Source organism: Lacerta agilis, chromosome 5, assembly GCF_009819535.1.
Source record: "Lacerta agilis isolate rLacAgi1 chromosome 5, rLacAgi1.pri, whole genome shotgun sequence".
NCBI lineage: Eukaryota > Metazoa > Chordata > Lepidosauria > Squamata > Lacertidae > Lacerta > Lacerta agilis.
Genome location: NC_046316.1, coordinates 14596653 through 14615694, shown reverse-complemented (window position 1 = coordinate 14615694; position 19042 = coordinate 14596653). Strand labels below are relative to the sequence as shown.

At 41.8% G+C, this 19042-nt stretch overlaps 1 long non-coding RNA gene across 1 annotated transcript in view; it reads right to left on the bottom strand.

Moving 5' to 3' along the window:
• Positions 1-8178, bottom strand: part of LOC117046288 — a 31522-nt gene extending 23344 nt beyond the window's left edge. The window contains exon 1 of the long non-coding RNA XR_004426552.1: positions 8085-8178. This is a non-coding gene — a long non-coding RNA (uncharacterized LOC117046288). The remainder of the gene's footprint in view (positions 1-8084) is intronic.
• Between the last annotated feature and the right edge of the window lie 10864 nt (positions 8179-19042).

Here is a 19042-nt window from a genome sequence, read left to right as displayed (position 1 = left end):
CCCCCCAAGTATTTATTAAATTGCTTTATTTTCAACTTCCCCTAATGTATATTTGTTATTTACCACAAATAAAGCACCCTCAAAGAATGATAATTTTTATAAGACCTTGCACAGCTAAATAGGCATATCTGCTAGGTGAAGGACCAACCTTACTTATATATCTTTATAGAAAACCTTCATCGTGTCTTCCAAATCAAATTAATAGTATGGACAGGTAAAATCAACCTGGAGTGCAAGAACACATTTAGCCCAGGGAAGAATGATCTGACTTGCAATAACAGTAGCTGGACACATGTGGAAGAAGCATACAGAACCAGAGGTTGCCAATCTTTCTTCTAGTGACTCCAGAGATGTGCCTGGCTAGCATTCATCTGATTTGGTATCAGAGGCTGTGTACACACGCCTGTTAACTCTGCATCCAGTGTACTCCCCTCACCCCCAGTTTATAAAATGGAGTACACACACCACTAGCCACAATCCATATCTATCCTATAACCATCTTGTCGTTCCTTGTGAAATAATGCATTTTGATCCGTTCCCCCTCAAACCAGCTCCTATCCAAACTGAGAAAAAGAACAACGTTGCTGTGTTTTAAGACAATAAATGCCAGAGACATAAATGCTAGGTGGATCTATTGTTTGGAAGCACTGCAGTGATGTAAAAGGTTACCAAAGGCATATTTTGGTACCTGAAAACCTTTCCATAAATACATCCCAAGCAGACTCTGCTCTAAAAAGATCTAATCTGAGTAAATGAGTAACAAAATGGCAGGTGAAATACACTAAGTGTAAAGTGATGCACAATGTGGGGAAATGTTAGGTTCAACTATAACCTGCCAGAGCCTGCGTTACCTTTGACTACATAGCCAAGAGAACTGGTGTATGTGGGTGTGGGTGTGGGTGTGGGTGGCGGGGGTGCTGCTGCTACACTGAAGACCTTCAGCTCAATGTGCTGCAGAAATGGAAACTAAAGAGGTAAGGGGTACCAAAAAAAGCAGCAGGTAACATAATGGTGCTGGGGAGAATTCATCCTTGCACTGTTATAAACGGTCCATCTGCACAAACACTGCAGTTTGCAAGATGGAGCTATCCTCCTTCCTGTGCTGTTCAGAAGGTTCTCATGACCTCTCCAGAACCATTTTTGGGGGAGGCAGGGGAGGGGGAAAGAAGCAAGAAGTCCCACTGCACAAGTGGAAATCTACTGGCTCTAACTGGAGATGCCAGAGGTTGAATTTGGGGTCTTCTGCATGCAGAGCAGACTCACTACCACTAAGGCCTAAGCCAACAGAGAATGAGCCAATGTTCTCTAAAAATCGCTGTCAAATATATCCAGGGAGCTTGTAAATATGCCTGTGCCACTTATGGCCATTTTCAGGTAATGAAGATGTACACCTTAATTAAAGTAAATGAAAATCAGTGTTCTTTCCATTGATATTTAATTAACATACAATAAATGTCTCACTGCACTCACCATGTGAAAAGCATCCTGGCTCTGATTCTTCAGAATTCTGAAGGCTCCCACCTGAGGAATGTTGGAGGGCCTTACTTTGAAAGTAAGTTGAGGAGGGGAATGCCAGGGACCCATTCTGTTATCCTGGTTAGCTTACTCAACTCACCCTCCCCAGCAGTTAGGACAGACAGGGTGGATCATTACTTCCAAAAGATAACTAGAGAAATAACAAGGCAAATAAACCAGAGTTGTGGGCCAATGATACCTCATTTGTTCTCTGTAGGATGTCAAGCTCCTCTGACTTTCCCCACACCTCTTGGGAAGAAGCCTCCAGAAACCCAAGCTCAAAGCCCCGTGCAGAGCAGGATTCTCCTGCCATATTCTAACATGTAGAATAAATCTAAGACCTACCAAATTCAATGAGACTTCTGATAAAACTTATTTAGGAGCTGTCTGTATGAGCTGCTCATCTACTCCTCTTAAAACAAACTTAGATGGTTACGTGCCTGTTAGTTTGAAAGTAAACCAGGACTATCCAAAAACAATATGGCGGTTTCTGGATGCAACCAGGATGCATCACCCCAGCTTTACAGAACTATCTATAAATTAACAGGGAAAAGTATGTTTCTCTCTCACACACAGTCTGACAAGTACTTTTGAGCTTCTAGGATGTACACAATGTGAAGGTAACAGTTGAGAGAAAGGAAAAAGAAAGGAGGTGAAAGGTTTTAAAACGAAGAGGGTCTTGGCCTGTTCAAGTCCGTTCTTGAAAGTATCTTGAAAAGGAGGGGGGATTAGGATTGGGGAGATTTTTTTTTCCTATGCCCCTCTCACAAAAGCAGTTTACATAAGATTATTATAACAGAAAGCACTAAACATATGAAAGTAAAAGACTTGGTCTCACTCCCCTCAGATCCAGATGGTCCTTTGGGCACCTCTGAGGTGGCCATTGGAGGAAGGAGTGACCACTCTGGGAGCTGGGATGTTTACAGGAATGTTTCAGGAGGAAGGAAAGGGACAAATTATACCCACTCTCAACCACCCCATCCCACTGCACAGCTATAAAACACTCAGATTTGGGGGGCTAGCAGCCCCTGCCCCAAGCTCTTCAGCACTAAATATAACACAAAGGGAAGCTCTCTAAGGATGGGAAAGCGAGGAAATGCTGATTTCCCACTCCTCGCACTTCCATGCCTCGACATGGCTATAAAGCTCCAGTTCCAGGCTGGCTAGAGTTGTAAACAGAGAGCTCCTCCGAAGGAGTGGGGCTACACTTCAACACTTTGTTGCAGGTGCCACTTAGGACTATAACATCAGACCCATTCTTTCAAAGATTATGTATTTTTATGACTATGAATCATGAATTATTTCATTTGGGTGATGCTGTAAATTTCACACGATCTTGAAACCACATAATACTTTCCCCCATCTTGCTGTAATGAAGCATTGCAGTTTTTTTAGTTTAACTAAGAGCCTTGTCACTCCAAAAGATCTTGAATCTTATTGTTTCACTAGCAATTATTTCAAATCATTTCCAGCAATATAGTCTAAATAATTGACATGAATCATAGAGTTGCCAGAATGTGGTGATTAATTAATCAGTTAAACTACTTTATCAATATTATTACCCGCTATAGTGAGGCGGAGGCACATACTTGTGAGTGAGTGTGGGGAAACATGCTATAATAATTTTTTAAACTGAACTTTAGGGAAAATATATTTCCTAAAAACAACTCCACACTTCCCCCCTCTAATCAGCCAAACTTTAGCCTTATTATCTGTGTATTTTTATGAAGCCATACAGCAATGACAAACCCATATTATTATTATTATTATTATTATTATTATTATTATTATTATTATTATGCCCCACCATCTGGCTGGGTTTCCCCAGCCATCCAATGAAACAATATTATTTCCACATTAAAAATTACACATTTTATTTACAGAAACCCAGACTACTTTTAAAGTACACTGTAGTCTATCAGGAATGTCTAAAAGCTCAACCAAAGCATATGACAATGTCCTTTTTGAGTCGAAACAAAATAGAAAATTCTATTCAGTAGCACCTTAGAGACCAACTGTGTATGTTCTTGGTATGAGCTTTCGTGTGCATGCACACTTCTTCAGATACACTTCAATTCAGATTGGTATCTGAAGAAGTGTGCATGCACACGAAAGCTCATACCAAGAACAAACACAGTTGGTCTCTAAGGTGCTACTGAAAAGAATTTTCTATTTTGTTTCGACTATGGCAGACCAACACGGCTACCCACCTATAACTCCTTTTTGAGTGTATAGCTTCAGAATGAAAATTAGCTATTGTCTTCTTAATGGTTTCCCACCTCATACCAAACAAAAAAAACAAAACAAAAAAACCTCTGGATATAGAAAAGTAACATATCAGGGTGGAGGGTTGATTAGAGAATATTATGGAGCATTTCTGAAGAACTTTTAATATGCACATTGTGGGCGGCATTTAATGCTGCCATAGTGCTTGGTTGCAAAGAGAGCCAGCATGGTGTGGTGGCTAAGAACAGTGGACTCGTAATCTGGTGAACCGGGTTCACTTCCCCGCTCCTCCACATGCAGCTGCTGGGTGACCTTGGGCTAGTCACACTTTTCTGAAGTCTCTCAGCCTCACTCACCTCACAGAATGTTTGTTGTGGGGGAGCAAAGGAAAGGAGATTGTTAGCCGCTTTGAGACTCCTTAAGGGGAGTGAAAGGCGGGATATCAAGTCCAAACTCCTCCTCCTCCTCTTCTTCTAAGTCAGAGCACTCTTTAAATCTCATGCACCTTCAGCACAGTGCCATGTTTCTCAAACCAGAGTCTTGAGTTGTTGTTGGACAACTCCCATCATCCCTAGCTAGAAGGACCAACATGGGAGGACCAACAACATGATGTGTGTTGTAGTGCAACAATAGCTGGAGACCCAAGTTTGAGAAACACTGGCATAGTGGTTACAGCAATGGCAATTCTCAACACTCCTGCTGCAGCACTTCGATTTGGCCCAGTTATTGCAGCCTCACTGCAATTGTTGCTACTCTAAAACGTCAATACCTTGTCATCTTGTTGCCTATCTTGTGGTTCACCATTCAGAGCTCCTGCCCTCTGTGTATGGTACCCGACACATAATGGGCATACAAGTGGCAACGCAGAAACCCTAATTTCTCTCACGTATCCTAAACATGAATGTATTATCCATCTAACAAATGGGAAGGTATATTTACCTCACTTCCCCATGTGATGAGAAGCTCCAGGGGCTGTACTACATTGTTTAGTTTCCACTGCATGAAATAGCACTGGACACTCATGGCATTTTTTGAATGTTTGCTTTAATTACAAATATAGAGGCAGAGTCTATTGCAAGGAAATCAACCGTCTTACTGTAGGAAGATCCACCAACCTTGCATCGAGCCTCCGAAGTGAGCATTTGAACCTAATATATACCCCCATTTTGAGCCCACAGCTATTTGTTTCTCTGTCTCCATCTCAGTTCAAATTGCAATTCTAATTCCAACTCACAACAGGATTTTAGAAGAATTCCCCACCATCTGAATCCTCACCACAATTCCTTGTGTTTTGATGCTGTGAGATCCTTATGTATGGCAGCCGCTGCTGGTGTAAGGAAATAGATGCAGATAGTTTCACATTTTCAACTTAAACATTATGATTAATGTGTTTGAGAGAGGATGATATTTAAGGTGAAGATTTTAAAACAGGAGCCATTTTAATTTATACAATTCCCACTATGTTAAAAGTGTTTCCAGGTTGTTGGTTTGTCTGTCAAAAGATAGTGCCACGACTTCTAGGTAGCAAATACCCCTTGCAATAAATAAGCAGCAGTCACATTTAATTGGGCCACAATGCATTATTCATAAAGTATGTTTTCGTGATGATTTTGGCATTCATTAAGGAAGAAGAAGGGCAGTAAACTTTCTTGGTCGAAGGAAACTGAGTTTTAAACTTAAGACTCAACCACCTTCTAAAAGTGAGCAATTAAGAGCTGTACTGATAAAAGTAGAGGAATTAGAAGGAAGGGAAATAAATTATTCTTGGCCACCTAAAGAAATAAACATGTTGGAAAAGGACAGCAGTATCTGTTCATAATTAACCCTATTGTCTGTGTGTGGTTTGGGGGGTGGGGTGGGGATAAATACAAGGTTTTCATTATAGATATTATCAAACACTACCCTGGGATCTGCTTGGAAGAAAGACTGTATATAAATTTAAAAACAAACCAACCAACAAGTTTAACTCCAAGGGCTGCTACCTACATTCTCAGAGCTATGCATGAGCCACAGGGCTATTTCAGGGACTGCACACTGGCAAGCCCAGGCCTTCTGTTGCATGTACATGTAGTACGGAAATGTAGTACCTTTACCTTAAACTAGATTGAAGCCAGTATTCTCCTCCAGCCACTTCTTCCACATGTCCAATGTTACTACAACATTTCACTCCCACTTTTTCATTTTCATTTTTGATGTTTTATACTTTCACTCCATTCTTTCTCCCCGCGATTTACATACGGTTGCAGGTAGTTTCCCACTCTGGCAGCTTACATAGTGAGACCTTCTTAGCAGCTTTAGCAGAAGAACTGCATTGTGTGCCTTTGAACCATTATCTGGGATAAACATTATCTGCATGGGAAACACTGACGACTAAATGGTCTTTGGTTCACCTCAAAACATATATGCAGAATAAAGACTGCTGACATTTCCATAATAGTGCAATTTATTGTTTAAATAGCATTTTTTTCTTTGCAAAAGGTTGCATTGCCATTAGCAGTTGTCTTTTTTCTTCCACTAAACAACCAAAGATGACATTTGTGTCCAAAACCAATTAAATAAAAAATTACTTTTCGTATTTCCTCGGGCTGTCATTATTCATTCTTGCTCTTATAAAAAGAAACTACTGAAAGTGTGTGTAAGTAAGAGAGAAATTAGAGGTGGAACAAATATAGCCCAGGGCTCTCTCTGCTGCAACTGATTTCGGCAGAACTGCTAAACAACATATTCAATAGAGCTAAATTTAATCTGGTTCAGAAAATCAGATTTCCAATTCTAAAACTCCTAATCTAAATTTAGAGATTGGAAATGATAATATTTGGCAATTTTCAGTACAAATTATAGCTCCTGGTAGGGTGTGAAGGAAGCCTTTTCCAACACAAACCAATACTTGTCCACTCTACTACTACCACCACGTAAGTTCCATTGAGTTCGGTGGTGCTTACTCCCAGCTAGGAGTGTATAGAATTGCACCCTGGCTGAGTAACCTTACAGGGGTTGGTGGTGGGGGGAGTCTATGACGAAGGAGCCACCACTTCAAAAGCCCTGCTGGACACACAGCACCCCTGACAGGGCTTGTGTGAGTTGGGGTAAGTGGTTCTCTACCCGTGTTTAACCCATGTTTCCTTACCAGTTCTTCTTTCTTAAAAAATGAAATTCTAACAACGCCAGGGCTGATTTAGTCCTCCCCTCCAATTTGAAGGTGTGTCTGGAGAACGAGTCTTCTTTGAATCCAGCTGATCCAAAGCCTTCCCCAATCTACCTTCCTTTTGCCGTGCTGCCCTCAAAATACTAACAATGATGGTGAAGCTCTCTGCCAAGGAGAGGTGAGGGAGGCCTCCAATACTGTCCCATCCACTCTTAGAACTGCTCTCTTCACAAACCTCATCATTAAGAGCAGAAGGGCTCTCAGGGCGGATGAAATCGTAAGACAAAGCAAACTGCCAATACGTTTAAGGTATTGTTGTTGTTGCTGCTCAGTCATTCAGTCGTGTCCGACTCTTCGTGACCCCATGGACCAGAGCACGCCAGGCACACCTATCTTTCACTGCCTCCCGCAGTTTGGTCACTCATGTTGGTAGCTTTGAGAACACTGTCCAACCATCTTGTCCTCTGTCGTCCCCTTCTCCTTATGAAACAATATTATTTCCACATTAAAAATTACACATTTTATTTACAGAAACCCAGACTACTTTTAAAGTACATTGTAGTCTATCAGGAATGTCTAAAAGCTCAACCAAAGCATATGACAATGTCCTTTTTGAGTGTATAGCTTCAGAATGAAAGTCAGCTATTGTATTCTTAATGGTTTCCCACCTCAAACCAAACAAACAAAAAAATGATGTTTTAGTAGAATAGCCATATTCTAGTAACTGGTGAGCAGAGAACTAACTTTTTGCTGAATTTCCTAGATAATATTCATCAGCTTAACAGCACTTTCTTTAAAAGTTAAAACTGACAGTTTCAGCCTATGAACAATTACATATTTTAGATACTTCAAAAACAACTGAATTATGTTAGAAAGTTCAAATCTAAGTCAATAATTGCTATACAATTTTACCTTGCAAATGAAATAAAAAACCTAATACACAGACATTTATGGGGATAAATGAGTTCAGTATTACATTTAGGGGGAAACCCATCAAAAAAAGGATACCTAGTAAGGTTTTACCATGATCTCAATGAAGACAGAAGATGTTCTAACAAAGGACAAGTGAGAAAAAGAGTATGATGGCTCAGGTCCTTCACAGCATCTCATAGACGAGATAATGGTGAACATCATCCTGCACACTGATGACACTGCATTCCAAGTCTCCCAGTGGGTTTGTGTAGATGTTGAAGTGAACCTTTGTCTTTCCTTGTTTCCTGCTTCCTCCCTCTCTCCATCCTGTGGGACCCTTGTGCCCACAACTCCTGTTTCCTTCCCCTCTTCCTCTTCAACTGTAGCCTATCTCTGTTTCTGTGTTACTAGGAGATGACATCAGTACCTTTGTGATGCCAGCAGCCTTGGCAACAATCCCCACTGTTAGCTCAGGCTTCTGTTTCTTCCCTTAGGTGTGTTGCTTGCTACCCACATCCAGGTCTGGGCTGAAGGCTGGGGATGATTACTGATGAAAGTCACATGGGGCCATCTTTCAAAGTGGAGTGGACCTGGTTTGAACATGCCTCTGCTGCATCCTGAGACATTTGTTCCCAGAGCAGAAAATGTACCGTACATTCCAACCACTTCTACAATACTCTGGTTCTGTATGCTTCTTCCACATGTGTCCAGCTACTGTTATTGCAAGTCAGATCATTCTTCCCTGGGCTAAATGTGTGGCCAAAAAAAAAATATGATACCTGGTATCTACCTATTGACCTAGCTTCTGATACCACTGACTATATCCTGAAAGTCACAATGTGAAACTTTGGAAATACCATTGGACGTATGGTTGCATAAGCATGCCTTGAGTAGATTCCATTTTAGCAGAACCAGGCAAAGTTCAATTTAAATAGAAGGCAAGTACTAAACAGAAAAGGACAGAACAAGGAAAGTAAAGGCTATAGCGTGCATATTCCATGCTAGCCCTGAGGGCCTTCATTCAAGGAGCTAGTCAGGAGCTAGTCCCCTCCTAATTTGGATGCCATTTATTACTATTTTTCTCTGTGTGCTGCATTTCTCGTGGCTAAATGTATTATAACAATAACATGCTGATGCTAGATAGGTAATCTTCCATTATGCCCATGTACATTGCCAAAATGCATTTCGATTTAAAGTGACGCACCATAATCCGGCATTGCTCCCTCCTTAATTTGAATCACTGGTAATGTACTATAGAGACAACAGACAACATACTGTCTATTAGCAGTTTTAGAGTGCATCGCGGTTGGAGTCTTGTCATCTTAATGTATATTTAGCCAAGTCCCTATATGATCTATTTGAACATAGCACATATTCCTGTCATTTCCTTTCTAGCATCATGCGTATCAGCACACATCTTGTGCTGTATATGAAATATGCACACAAAACATATTTTTAAATGCATGAGGTTAACCCCAGAAGAATCAAACAAATGCCACACAGTATTAATAATATTTATTTATGCATATTATTTTCCCCTTTGGCAACCCAAGGGCTGTATTTTTAATAAGCCGTTAAGTGCATAATGACAAAAGAGAAGCAAGGAACAGCAGTGTGGGTTGGGGCAGCAGAGGTTATGGGTTTTATTCCCAGCTTTTCACCAACTCAAAGCTTGAACCAGCAGCATGTAGTGCTGGTGCCCAGCAGCAATAACTAGGCTGAAATTAATGACAGCCATAACTTTATTGATTAAAGCCCACTGAGTTTAGCATGGTGTAAATCAACAATCCTCTCACTGGACAGCCTAAGTGCTGGTCAATATCACTGCCCCAGTCCATATGTGCCCAGTCTGTATGTACAGTGTAATGTGATCATGTGGGTCTATACTGAAACCAGCACATTGGCTGATTGCTCTTGGACCTGAGATCTGTGCCCCACACAGTTCGGCAAGTCAGCCACTCATGGAAATGAGGATCAGAAGAACAACACAGAGAATTTTAAAAGTGTTTTAGCCCAATAAAGCTGATGATGCCATATCAAGTTGTGGCCTTGGATCCCCCTACCCAACAGTGTGGCTATAACAAGACCTCAGGGGTTCATTCACCTGCTCAGCTTCCAATGGGACATATGATACGATCTGCCAGCAGTGGCCTTTTGCATTCTACATAGCACAAGCAGACCAGTCCTTATGCAAAATAACACAATGGATAGAAATCTGGCATCAGAAATACCATTATAGAAAATCCAGTGGGGGGACATTTCAGCCTCCAAGGACACTACGTAACGGATAGTGGAGACTACAGCCATGTGCAGATTGCTGACTTAAATCACTGTTAAGTTGTTCAATTGTGGCTTGACGGGTAATGCATCAAAATGAAGTACTAGAATAGATGTGTGTTGTCACTACCATGTGTACAACTGCTTCCCAAAACAGTGGTGAGTGCACACTGGATGCAGAGCAAATGGGAGTGTGTACACTGTCTATGTGAAACAGCTGCAATGCACAAAAATATTAAATGCTATCACAGGTATGCTGAATCAGCACAGCCAATTTTTCTCACTTTACTTGTGCTAATTGGCTTGCTAATGTCAGGATATATTTGTTATCAGCTACTGGGTTTGTGTGTGAGTGAATGAATGAATGGTGACTATTAATAAGGTAATTATTACCATTTGTAGTTTTCTGTGTTTTATTTCCTTCCGACATCAATGTTTACAATCCCCACCCCATCCCAAGTCATGTATATATGCACCTACAACTCAGGATAACACTTGACGAAGTAAGCTATGGTTCACAAAAGCTTCTTCCATAATAAATTTGGTAGCCTATAAAACTCTTTGCTGTATTATCGCTGTATTATCTATATTCACTTATTAGTTGCAAAGAAGAAATCCATGCTTAAACTGAATGCATGTTCTACAATGACTCCTTTTATAATTCAATTTGGAGATGAATATCAAAAATGAACGTTAAGGATCATTCATGAAAATAAACCACCAAATAGCACTTATATACCTCCTCCTGGTTCAGCCACGGGGAAAACTCCTTGTGGATTGTGTAAAGCCTGATTAATGGGGAGAGATTAGTGTTATTGAAGTGGCCTGAACTCCATTGAAATATTCAGTGTCTCATATCAATGTCACACACCACGGCGTTAATGGGATTGAGATGCAACAATAATAGTTTCCATGACAATGCGGTGCATTTAGTCCCAGGCACCTCCCTGGGTAAACAGTAATCCTTCAGAAAGAAGGGGGGGGGGAGGAACCAAGAAGGTCATTACAGCAACTTGTCAAATCAATGCAGAGAGTGTCTGAGGCGATTAAGGCATCTACTCTCAGCCCTGACATGGTGTCAATAGTACTGGACCGCTAGAGCTCAGTCAGATGATTGAAATGAAATGCCCATCAGTCAGGGAGCCGAGGTGGACTAATGATTCCCTGTGCTGCCTATTAGGACTACATGACAACTCAATCCTGTTTGCTAAAAAAAGGGGGGGTAGTGACCTTGTTGCTTTGTTTGAAGCTGAATTAAATTGACAACAGCAGCTAATCTTTACCTAGGGCGATTAACAGAATTAAAGCGCAACAACAAAGACACACAAGGCATTGTTTTATCTTCTGGGTTTGATGTATGCTTCCCAACCTAGGGAGAGTGTATTTCTTTCTAATCAGGTGCGAGGTAAAATGTATATTCAGCCAAGAGATCTATGCAAATATGAATGATTTTGGAAGCTATAAAAACCAAAATGAATGTTAAATTTAGGTTTGGAGAGCAATAATAGGAGAGACAGAATTTCTTCCAGAAATACTCCAAATCTGTGGGGTTGGGGTGGGGTTAGAAATAAACATGCATGCATGCATGCATGCATGCATGTATGTAAATAGTTTACTGAAAACTGCAGCTGATTCTTTAGTAATTACTCAGGAATATGTTGTATTCAACCCCATTAATACAAAATTCTACCCTGGGTATATCAAGACTCAGTGGTGCTACTGCAACATCAAAGTTGTAGCAATAGGTTTCAAATCAATATAGACATTCAAGGTCTCCACTGGATTTCACCCGGGGGGCCAACTCAAAAGCCGGGTCTGAGCTGCATCATTTTAGACTGCAATGTTATACACAGTTACCTGAGAATTAATCCCATTGTACTCAGTGAGGCTTACTTCCAACTAGACACATTGTGGTGTTAGTGGTTAGAGCCACTAGCTCAGAAGATGGGATGTTCATATACAGTGGAACCTTGATTGTCAAATGCTTCGGAAGCCAAACAATTCGAAACCTGAACGTCGACAACCCAGAAGTGAATGCTTCCGTTTTTGAATGCGCCTCTGAAGTCAAACAGCTTCCGAGACACGTTTCTCCATTTTTTCCATGGATTTTGCCAACTGGCAATTACGCCTCGGTTTTGGAAGTCAAACGGTCTTTGACAACCGAGGTTCCACTGCATAGAAAACTAGCATGGAAGGGGAAAGACTGTGCTTGAATCTTTTGCCTCCATATTGAATTTTCTATGTGTGCAAACTGAGTTTCACTTAAATCCACATATAGTGCATGCAGATGTTTCTGTTCTGGAAAAACTTATGTAAGAATTTTAGCATATCTGAAAATGATTAGGGGATTTCTTTTTCTCCAGGAGGTTTACTGATGCTGTACACTTTTTCAGAACAAAATGCAACTTTTAGACTAAAGAAAGCATTCAAGTTCAGACATCTATGGATAGCTCTCTTAACTTCCCCTGCCGTTTTCCCTTTTTAACTTGAGGGCTATTCTAAAACGATGTGCTTGATTAAAGTCTTCATGTCCAGATCATGTTTCCCTACTGTTTATCAGTTTACATTACTGACCTACTCAATCAAAAGGGGGGGGGGGCAGAGAAAGAGAAAGGAATCATAAGTGGAATGTTTTTCATCTTTACAGCAGCTAATAAGAAATGGCTGAGATGGTAGAAAAAAGTAAATATCCTGCCCCACCACCTCACCATTCCAATCATGAATACATTGCCTAAAGATGTGCCTTCATCTCTGAAATTGGTTTGATTACATTTTGGGTACCAAAACCCCACTTTAATACAGGACAATAGTTATCTATCTACAGAGGTGGCAGAGGGCACATTTGTCTACAGTGTATGGTAAGGATGGCCTGTATTTAACGTTCCACTATTCATTCTGTTGCGTACCATGAGTGCCATATACGAACAAAAGCTGTATTTTAAACACATCATTCCCTCATCTAGATAAACCCTTGGATGACCCAGTTGCAGGGGCGGAGCAAGGGAGTGGCGTAGGGGGCAGTCTGCCCCAGTTACCACCCTGGAGGGGGTGATACTTGGGGCCCCGCCCTCGCGATTAGTGACTCCCAGCAGATCCCAAAAGCTTGCTCGGCGCACCGCCGCAGCTGGCTTGTGCTTGCTCTCTCTTTCGCTCAGCTGCTTTCTTTTATTTATTTATTTTTCTTTGGTTTTTTCAGCGCTGGGGTGGGCCCTGGGTGGAGCCGTGTACAGAGGCGAGGAACGGGCCAGCCAAACTGGCCCGTCTCTCGCCTCTGCGCGCGGCTCCGGCCAGGGCCCACCCCAGTGCCAAAAAAAAAACAAAATAAAGGAAAGTGCAAGCAGGCAAAGCAAGAGAGCAAGCACAAGGCAGCCGCCGCGGTGCGCCGAGCAAGGTTTTTGCCAGGCAGCGGGGCTCGGCTTGCTCCCTCTTGGCCGATGCGCGCTCTCCCTTCCTGCTGCTGGCCCTGGAGGGAGCCGCGGAGGGGAGGGGCGGGGCGGGCCAGTGAGGGGCGTCACGCGAGCCACAAGCATGACACCGCCTCGCTGGCCCGCCCCTCGACTCCGTGGCGCATTTGTCCTGACACGCACGTCGTGATGTCAGGATGCATGCACGCTGCGGAGCAATGCCCCGCCCCCCGGAGGGTGCCTCCACAATGGCTGCCCCCGGCGGCCAAGCGGCTTCCTCCACCCCTGCCCAGTAGTGCTCTTCTTATTTCCTTTTTGACAGCAACACTAGCTATTACAAAGTACATCACCATAATGATGATCTGAAAATAAATGGCACCTCAGTCTCAGGTTTCCCTGCTATCAAAATAATGTGTGGTTCCTCAGCCCTGCTCTGCAGTTGATAAGGATGGGAACATAGGCAGCTGCCATTGGTTCATCCAGCTCAGTATTATCAACAGTGACTGCCAATGGCTTTCCAGGGTTTCAGAAAGGGGTCTCCCTAGAGATACCAGAGATTGACCCTCAGATTTTTGCCTGCAAAGTATGTGCTCTGCGCCCCAGGAAATTCACAGCATCAAGACACCAAAATGGGGAGGCAGGGACGAGACACACAACTCAATACAGAGTCACCATTTTTCTCAGCAGCCTTGAGACTTTTGTACTCATAGGTTCATTAACATTTCACAGTTCTTTCAAAAAAGAAAGGTGCTGCTTTTTGGAGTTGCATTCGTGCTTAATAATAAATATTTAGTGTACAAAAGCATGCAGTGGTGCACGCACAAACACACACACACACACACACACACAGAGAGAGAGAGAACAGTTTATGAAGTCTATGTATGTTGTCATAGAGTCACAGTCTGCTGCATTCCCTCTGCTTTGACCTTGCAGAGATGGATTCCTGGAGGGTATTTTCCCCTAGGTGGGAGGGACAGATGGGAACACCCTCAACGTGAAGGAGGGAGTCATCATATACTACATGGGACATTGGTGTCACTGCCTCGGCTCCTCAAAGCGTGTGTTTTGGAAGCAGGAGACACAATTCGCTTGCCAAAGAAGAGGGATTTTCCACCTAGCCCTGATACATGGGAATGAGCTTCACAGATATCCCCAGCTCAAGCAGCCTCGGCGACATTTTCACCCAGAAGAAGGCAAAGAATCCACTCTCAGGTTGGTTCTTATTAATCCATTCCAAAGAGTAAGAACTTTAGAAGAACTGTGATCCCTTGAAAGTAGAAGGACACCCTACCTCATTTCACTTGCAAAATATGGTGATGAGCATCCTTTACTTGACTCTTTTCCCCACTTGGTGAATTCTGCTTATTGCTTTCGAAATAATGGGCAAATTTATGAACACTCTGATCATAAATTTAGTGAGTTGAGGCTGTTTGGGCCTGTGCTCTCAAGCTGCCATAGTGGGGAAAGGGAAGACTGGGACAGATGAAGGATGGAATAACTGACACCAGGCCCTGAATTTAACCTGTCCTTCACCGGGGATGCGCTGCGCTGTTTATTCACAGGTCCCGCTTGCGCAGTTTAATATCAACACCTCGGTGGTACAACTGCACACGGCGCTTGCTTTAGCATAATTCTTTTAACATTAGCAAGGTTCTGCAGTATCTATTTTTCAACAGCATGTGACAACTGTGCTGTTACCTTGGCTAGTTTACATTGTACAGGAGGTTCACATCCCCATGTCTGTGATTTTTACATAATTGGGCAGAACAGACACACATGAGTAAATGTGTGTGCTTTGCTTACAAGCCAAGCTTAAAATTTACATTTCCTCTGTGAGATTATCGTTGTAGCATGAAATTCCCATTAATATAAGTAATCACATGTTGTTATTTTTGATATATGCAGTTTAAATGTTCCCTCATAAATTACTTAAAAGGTTGTGCAGACAGATCCACACTTTAAAAAAAAAAGAAACACCAGATATATTGTTAGCTGTGTCCCACAGTGCCTGCTGGGAGGTTGACAAAGTACAAGCCACACATTCTGGGTCCCCATTGGCCAACTGTGTAATAGGTATTGAGATCTGTGCTGTCCAATAGAAAGAATTAAAAAGTGTTAAGTTCCTTCATTTGGGGATTAACTTAATTGGGGGCTGTTAATCAACCTGACCAGCTTCCACCAATCTTGATTTACTTTCCATTCTGACATGGAGAGCAGGGTAGGAATAATGCATACTCATGCACACATATTCATATTAATCTTTAGAGATATATATGGAGAACAACAGTATAAACCTAAAGTACAAAAGGGGAAAAAATAAGCTGGCTTATATTTCAAAGATGAGGCAGTATAATTCTGGAGGTGAGCAAATCATAGGGTTGCTTGCTATGTTTCATTATCTATTCACTACTTTATTATAGGTTGTTTTTTGAGGCTCATATTTTCAGGCTCGGAAAGATGGCAAACAATGTTCAATTCAAACATGAATCCAGACCCGTTAGTAAAGAATGCCTATTGCAATGGTGTTGTTACCTCCACCTTGATAGCATGATATTGGTTATTGGCTGAACATGTATGATAGCCCATTCAATGTGGCTGACCAAGATGATGCTTGAAGGATGGTGCTTGTCAACAGTTATGAGCTACTACCCCATGGATGCTCAACCCTATCTTGTCCAATCATTTCTTCACCATACTCTGCATTTTTTTTACCAGGGTCCAGCTATCTATCCAGCAACAACAACCACCCCATACAGTTGTGGAGTCTGGATTTTGGTAGAGTTTCAATAAGCCTTGAGATATTTGCTGAAGTAAGTTTCATATATCTTTTGGATGCCATCGAAACCCACTTAAAAGCAGGGTTGCCAGGTCAGGAGCATCCCAGAGCCTCAGATTTCAGGGTCCAGACCTGAGACCTAGGTCTGATAACCCTACTTTAAAAAGAAGCCAGTTTGGATACACCTGCCTCAGCAAAATGTGAGAAACTCTAGAAGAGCTGCAAAAGTTTCACCAGGAGTATTGTGTGTTGTGCACATCCCAGGACAAATACATTGGGAGTCTATGCTCATTGATATGAAAACAAATTAAATAATAAAGTAGAAGTGCTGGATGGGGGGAGGGAATTATGCCAAACCCTGAAATCTAGATGCAACCATTCCCAAAGTAAATGGGCACATTGCAGATAGAAAACAACAAGAGCTAAGGGCAAATTAGCTACTTTAGTTTAGGTTCTTATGTATGTTTACAACAGTACTTTACCAAATGAAGTAAACAGAGTAATGAGGGACAATTAAGAAAATATTCAAAGAGTAATATTATAATTTTAAAAGTGGGGGGAATATATTGCCTGAAGGGTGGTCTACAGTAGCTGTAGCTTTCAGCCATTGAAACCTCTGGAGAAATTTGTGTAATGAAAGTATACAAATATAATTTATTTACAATTTGAGAAAACTTGCCACCCACTCCCTTGTGACAATCTGCTGCTTACATTAAAAGTGGAGCTGTTTCTCATAAAGACATGAAGTCAATAGTAACAAGCCAACCCAAAGTAAGCCTGCAAATAAATTAAAAATGGTTGCCATTTGCAACACCACAGGAAAGCTAAGCAGCTATCTGGTACTCTTCTTATTTTTCAGTCTCACAAATGCTTGCAAGTCTTCAAAAAGCCCGTCACTTCTGTTGCCCAAGAAATAAGATTGTGCTCTATGACTGTGCTCCCCAAATCACACATGTGATAGGCCTGCCCAGATTCAGATTTCCATCTCATAGTTCACTGGCAGTATCAAAGCTAATGGAGGGGTTCTGGTATTATGGGGAAGTACAGAAGAAAAAGAAGTAGAAGTGGGTAGAGGTGCTTGTTCTGCTTCAGGGGTGGGGAACTAGTGGCTCCTGAAATGTTGATGGGTCATTGGTCATCTGACTGGGGCTGATGGGAGTTGAAGTTCAACAGTAACTGGAGGGTCACGATTTTCTCTTCCCTGCTCTACGTAGAAATAGTCTGCCAGTATGAAAGGGTTGTTGGCATCTGTCTGTTTCAACAGACAATGGGATGCGACTCCAAGGGTGAAGTCAAAACGCTGCATTAGCAGCACCGAAGTGACCTCCCCAGGCTTGTATGGAGGTCGTGGGCTGCCCAGATGACAAGACCCTCCTCTCAGCCCCACTGATGTGATCCAAAAGAAAGCAGACCAACAGGTTAGGCACCAGCTTGGCTGCAGAAGTTTCCAGAACCATCCAACTGTCTTAGGGATTCCACTCTAGTTTACTCCTTAACCATTTCTTCTCCTGAAGATATCCCGCACGGCAGTGAAGGCTTAGGATCAGTTTTCCTTCTCCTAGATGAGCTACATTCCCAGGTTGGCGACCCTCACCTGCCCCTGTACTACACTTCCATCTTCTCTTTGGCAGTCTGGAGGCCTTGACAATAGTAGAAGGCCTTTTAGGTCCATAAAGTGAATGCTGCTTTCCTTGCTTCTGTTTTACCAGAAATGCTTACCATTACCACCTATGTAACCTGTAGTTATAGTGTAACCTCCGAGCCCATACAGAGCACTTTCTTTGGAGTACCCACTTCTCCAAGTGGTAGAAGAACTCATAGAAAGCAGGTTTCTTAATGAGGAGAAAAGTTTGCCTTTGGTAATCAGCTGTTTATTTACAAATGTACCAGTTTAGCAGATGGGAAACAGACTACGAACACAAGTAGCAATAGACCGAAAAAGCATCAATCACCGAAAGGCGACAGCAGTCTCCTATGCTATTTTTTGGTCAGGCAGCTGTAAAAATCTGCGTTATTTTCTTCTGCCCACGTTCAATACTGCCTCTTTATCCATTCAGTACAGATAGGGGGCAGCTCGCAGGCCTCAGTACCCATCCTGACACATAAGTTAAGTTTGCATTTCTAAGTGACTGCAGCTGCCCATCTATCAATCAGCATTCATTGTCATTAGCCAAGGAACTAAGTAAGATGGCATACAGCTTACAAGAATGCATATTTATTTCTTTGTTTTATTTCAGTGATAAAATTGCATTTTATTTGTTTGTTCCAAGTCTGTCCCCCCCCAATCATATCAGTATCATAGGATTTAGACAAAACTTTTGCAATCTATCAGATTAATGTTCATAGTCTTGCCATCTCTGTGATCACTATGATGCTTGTATTGTTCATTTGATGCTTTTCAGTTTAGGTGCAGATAATACATTTTTCCTTTGGGTTCCTTATTTTTCTTTTTCTTGGTTTCTTTCAAAGGTTATGATTCCTCAGGCTTTTATCCTTCCATCTATTATCTGCATTACTCTGCACATAAAAGCAACAATGGATGTACATTCTGCACTACACCCTTATGGGAATTCAATACCAAGGGTTATGGCAGACTGCCAGAGGTGCAAGAAAATAATAATTCACACTGTTTGAAAGAAACAGACGAAAATAGTAATAGACAAGGGGTGAAAAGTAGGTTTCTTTTCACTTTGCAAAATATATCTTGGTTAATTTACGAATGTGTTGAATACAGGTGCCCCTCAATAAAGTAATGGTACAAATTCCATTTTTTTACTTCACCAAACA